We start from the raw sequence: 5962 nt of genomic DNA on the forward strand, positions 1-5962 counted from the left end.
CTTCGAGCTGATCAAGATCTGCTAGCGGATAGATGGACTGAGGTCCTGGCGGCCGAGGAATACGAACTCGAGCGCCCAACCAAGAGTTACCCAAAGCGCAGGTTGCTACCCCAACTCGAGGAGGAAGCATTAAGCCCCACATTACCAGCGTATGATGCGGCTGATCGGCCACCCCGTGGCCGAGACAGAACGACATATCAACCCGAAGTCCAGCCCGCACCCCGTCGCCAGTCAAACAAAAACACCAAGGCCCGGGGCAACATGCGTGACGATGATCGTCACGCCGGATATACTAAAAGCAAATCCGGCCGGGCTGAATACAGCAGACAAGACTCGTATGAACTGCGTCACATAGCCCGGCATAGAGGTGCCGCACACCCCCTATGCTTCACTGATGAAGTAATGGATCACGAATTCCCAGAGGGATTTAAACCCGTGAACATTAAATCATATGATGGTACAACAGACCCCGCGGTATGGATTGAAGATTTCCTCCTCCACATCCACATGGCCTGCGGTGACGATCTACATGCCATCAAGTACCTCCCACTAAAACTCAAAGGACCAGCTCGGTATTGGCTGAATAGCTTGCCAGCAAACTCCATTGGCAGTTGGGAGAATCTGGAAGACGCATTCCTTGACAACTTCCAGGGCACTTATGTGCGACCACCGGATGCTGATGACTTGAGTCACATAACCCAGCAGCCAGGGGAATCGGCCAGGAAATTCTGGACCCGGTTCCTAACTAAAAAGAACCAAATTGTCGACTGTCCGGATGCCGAGGCCTTAGCGGCATTCAAGCATAACATCCGTGATGAGTGGCTCGCCCGACACCTCGGCCAAGAGAAGCCGAAGTCTATGACAGCCCTCACGACACTCATGACCCGCTTTTGCGCGGGCGAGGACAGCTGGCTGGCTTGCAGCAACAACACATCAAGAAATCCTGGCGATTCAGATGCCAAAGATAGCAACGAAAGACCACGTCGCAACAGACACAAGCGCCGCAACAACGGCGACAACGCCGAAGACACGGCAGTCAATGCCGGATTCAGGGGCTCTAAATCCGGTCAGCGGAAAAAGCCGTTCAAAAGAAGCAATCCGGGCTCGTCCAGTTTGGACCGCATACTCGATCGCTCGTGTCAAATTCACGGCACCCCCGATAAGCCAGCCAACCACACCAACAGAGAATGCTGGGTGTTCAAACAGGCCGGTAAGTTGAACACCGAAAACAAGGAAAAGGGGCTGCATAGCAACGATGAGGAGGAGCCCCGGCGGCCGAACACAGGAGGACAGAAGAAATTTCCTCCCCAAGTGAAAACGGTGAACATGATATACGCAACCCATATTCCCAAGTGGGAACGGAAGCATGCACTAAGGGACGTCTATGCGAGCCAGTCGCCCCAAAGTTCAACCCATGGTCTTCTTGTCCGATCACTTTCGATCGCAGGGACCACCCCACTAGTATCCGTCATGGCGGTTCTGCCGCATTGGTCCTTGACCCCATCATTGACGGATTTCACCTCACTCGAGTCCTTATGGACGGTGGCAGCAGCCTGAACCTGCTCTATCAGGATACAGTGCGCAAAATGGGTATAGACCCCTCGAGGATCAAACCCACAAAAACCACCTTCAAAGGTGTCATACCAGGTGTAGAGGCCTGTTGCACGGGCTCAATCACATTGGAAGTCATCTTCGGATCTCCGGACAACTTCCGAAGCGAGGAATTAATCTTCGAGATCGTTCCCTTCCGCAGTGGCTATCACGCACTACTCGGAGGAACCGCATTTGCTAGATTCAATGCGGTACCGCATTATGCATACCTCAAGCTCAAAATGCCAGGACCTCGCGGGGTTATAACAGTTAATGGAAACACAGAACGCTCGCTCCGTACGGAGGAGCACACTGCGGCCCTCGCGGCAGAAGTGCAAAGCAGCCTTCTGAGACAAGCCGCCAATTCGGCAACAAAACCCCCAGACACCTTTAAGCGAGTCCGGAGTACCCTGCAACAGGATCGCCTGGCACGTTCAGAGCTCGCCTAGCAATTCGGCCTCCGTCATAGTCCCAGTAAAGCGGCGAAATTTGCGCCGCGCGTACATAATTACGCACTCAAGATACCATGGGCGCAGGCAGAGGCACGACTATGGCACGACCCACAATGCGGCTCAACCACCTCAGGGCCCGTATATCTTTATCATTTTCTCTCTTTCAGGACCCTACTCTCTGGAAGCTCTTTCCGACAGCCTGATTATCGGACCCATTACGGGAAGGAAATACCAAGGAAGCAAGAAGCTCTGACGTACAAGGGAATCCCCAAGTGGTCTCTGATAACGATCGATATACCTGTTTTACATACCCATACACAGCTTGCCCTTGGATAGGACATGTCAAATAGTCCTATTTTTTGCTTATTGCACTACTTGTATACACATGCTTTGACGTATCATTTAAATAACAATGTATAGCGTTAGCTTATTATTGTTCATTTTTTTCCTTGTCTGCTTATTTACGACAAATTGCACCCGTACATTCTGGTACGTCCAGTGCGCCAGGGGCTTCAGTGTACCCCATAACACGGCATGAAAAGTCCGAACACTTTCGACAGTGCGGCACCCCAAACTTATAGCATTATATGCATCAGCTCCGAATCATGTCTTGGGTCAATAGTTGGGTATGCCCGGCTCCCATGTTTTGGTACCTTACGTTCCGCTATATCGGCTAAGGTAGCACTGGGAGAACTACTGCGATTGTGTCCCGGTTCTTCCGGACGAACACCTCAGTAGAGAAAGCCGAAAACTGACTGTCATGATGAGGCGAGAGCTGGTCGCTGTTCGAGAGGTCTCAAATCCTTAAAGATTTTTTCCACTTCCGGCGAGGAGTCGGCCTTGTCCAATTTAGGCGTACATAGCGCCCCAAGTTCGGCCTTCCGAATACTAGGGGGTTCGCCAAAATTTAAAATTGTAGACTTCTATGGCTAAGTGAGAGTGATAAAGCTTTATAGTCCGATTTCCTGGTTCGTTGTGCTGAACACCTCCTTCAAAGGACCCAAAACTGGGATAAAGAGTGATCAGGTTTATCCCGAACACCTCAGTACTAGTTACATGGGGGCAGAAGCCGACGACTGGCCAACTCTCAAATTTTATAAACGGCCGCACAGAAGGCAATATTTTAAATTAACAAGCGTTGCATAGCGCACATGAACTCGTTTCATATTACAGGATCACATGAGTACATTCATTCAAATATTACATCCTTAGCACATTCCTCTGCCACAGGCGAGCACCCTTCAGGGCACTGTCATAATACTTTTCGGGGTGGCGATGCTCCTTGCCCTCTGGCGGCCCCTCCTTCACCAGCTTCTCGGCGTCCATCTTCGCCCAGTGCACTTTCGCCCGGGCAAAAGCCCTGCGCGCACCCTCAATGTAGATGGACCGCTTTATGACTTCAAGCCGTGGGCAGGCGTTCACAAGCCGCCTTACCAGGCCAAAATAGCTGCCAGGCAGGGGCTCGCCAGGCCACATCCAGACTATGAGACCCTTCATGGCCAGTTCGGCCGCCTTGTGAAGCTCGACCAGTTGCTTCAACTGGTCACTCAAGGGCATCGGATGTTCGGTCCCAATATATTGAGACCAGAACAGCTTCTCCGTCGATCTCCCTTCCTCGGCCCGGTAGAACTCCGCGGCATCCGACACACTGTTGGGTAGATCTGCGAACGCTCCTGGAGAGCTCCGAATTCGGGTAAGTAAAAGGAAAGTTTCCTTCACATGCTTGCTTTGCATAATGAATGCCTTACCCGCCGCTATCTTCTTAACTGCCTCAATTTCCTGGAGGGCCTTTTGGGCTTCGGCCTTGGCATTTTGTGCGTTCTCGAGGGCCTTCGCAAGCTCGGACCCTTGCGTCTTCAAGTCACGCTCCAAGGACTCGTACTTCTTGACAAAGTCCTGGAGCTCTTGCTGCACCTCGCCGACTCGGGCCTCTTGCTTCTCACGCTCCTTGGCCGCTTTGCCTTCGGCCTCGGACAGCGCCTTCTTCAGGGCCGCCACTTCGGTCGTGGCCCCTAGCAAAATTCATGAAGATCCTGTGATCTAACAACCACCTTACTTTTTCTTTATCAATAGACAGACGGGGTATTACTTACCTTTGTTCTCTTCGAGCTGCCTCTTGGTAAGGCCGAACTCGTCCTTGGACCGCTCAAGGTCCCGCTTCAGTGCGGCGACCTCCTCCGTGCGAGCGGCAGCGGCCAGTAGCGAAGCCTGCATATTCACATAGACATATTCTGATTAGACTCATGTGATTATTATTTGATCCTCTGTTCGACCTTTCTTTGCGATCACCAAACAGAGCATCAGGGGCTACTGTCTATGCTATAATATTTTCTCATAATTTGATTACTTACCTCAAAGCCTGTTAGGAGGCTGGCACAGGCTTTGGTCAGTCCGCTTTTGGCGGACCGAACCTTCTCGACCACCGCACTCATGATAGTGTGGTGCTCTTCGGCACAGACTGGATGGACAGAGGCCATCAGCACAGACTGCTTGCCCCCCTTGGCGAGGGGTTGCCTGACAGAATCCAGAACCACTGGAGGTTCCGGCGCAGTATTCGGCTGGGGGCTAGACTTGCTGCCCCCGACGTTAGGGCCCATGGGAGTCTTGCCCCTCGTGCGCCCAGCGTCTGGAATGTCGCCTTGGGGCGCCTCCGGAACTATCTCCCCTTGGTTCAGTGCCCTTTGAGACAACACCTCGGCGTCGTCCGCAGGGCGGGGGGAGGAGGCGGTCGGGGTGAATCGCTGTTCATATCCGACGGGCCCAAAGAATCATCCGAAGCAGATACGTCGATATGGGCTCGGGATGGACTGCATAATCATGTTCGGCATGATAAGAAGCAATAAAATAAAACATACCAAGAACTATTATGGTATCCGGATACTCATGACTTCGCCAGGGGCTTGTCCCTGGGTAACCACTCCTCGTCGCTGAAAGCGGCCGTTGTGGAGCAGTCCGGAAGGAGAGTCCTTCCCTTCTTGGACCCTTCGGCCTCCCCAGACGGGGCGGCCTTCCTTTTCTTGTCTCCCCCGGCTGGGGGGGGGGGGGGAGAGAACTTTCCACCTCCTCCTCGTTTTCGTGGGAGGAGGGCGCCTCGGTGTTATCAGACGATGAGTCCGATACAACCTTGCGCCGGAGACCTTTCCTGGTCCCTGTGGCCTTCTTCTTGGCCTTCTTCTCCGGTGCCTCATAGGGCGCCGGAACCAGCATCTCCGTTAAGAGAGCCCTTGCTGGATATTCGGGCAGTGGGGCCGGGCAATCGATCTGCTCCGCTGTCGCGACCCAGTCCTGTTAAATGGCGTGGAGGCTTAGATCCCTCACATGATTATACTGGGGAAATAAACATCTTATGAGATATAAGGAGCTTACCGGATTGGCATGGCGCTTCGCGCTGAGTCCGAGATCCTCGGTAAGGGGAGGAGGTACCTCGGCGGACTTGAACTGCACCTTCCAGATGTCTTGGTGCGTCGTGTCGAAGAGCTCTCGCAGCATCTGGTGCTTGGCCGGGTCAAAATCCCACAAATTGAATGCCCGTCTTTGACACGGAAGGATCCGGCGGAAGAGCATGACTTGGACCACGTTGACAACCTTGATTTTCTTGCTTATCATGTTTTTGATGCATTTCTGGAGTCCGGTTAGCTCCACCGATAAACCCCAGGATAGGCCCTTCTCTTTCCAGGAGGTGAGCCGCATGGGGATGCCGGATCGAAATTCGGGGGCCGCCACCCAGTTGGTGTCACGCATCTCGGTGATGTAGAACCACCCTGATTGCCACCCCTTTACGGTCTCCACATAGGAGCCTTCAAGCCAGGTGACGTTGGGCATTTTGCCCACCATTGCGCCTCCACACTCCGCTTGCTGGCCGACCACCACCTTCGGTTTAACGTTGAAGGTCTTTAGCCACAGGCCGAAGTGGGGCTTGA

Source organism: Aegilops tauschii, chromosome 7, assembly GCF_002575655.3.
Source record: "Aegilops tauschii subsp. strangulata cultivar AL8/78 chromosome 7, Aet v6.0, whole genome shotgun sequence".
NCBI classification, from domain to species: Eukaryota; Viridiplantae; Streptophyta; class Magnoliopsida; order Poales; family Poaceae; genus Aegilops; species Aegilops tauschii.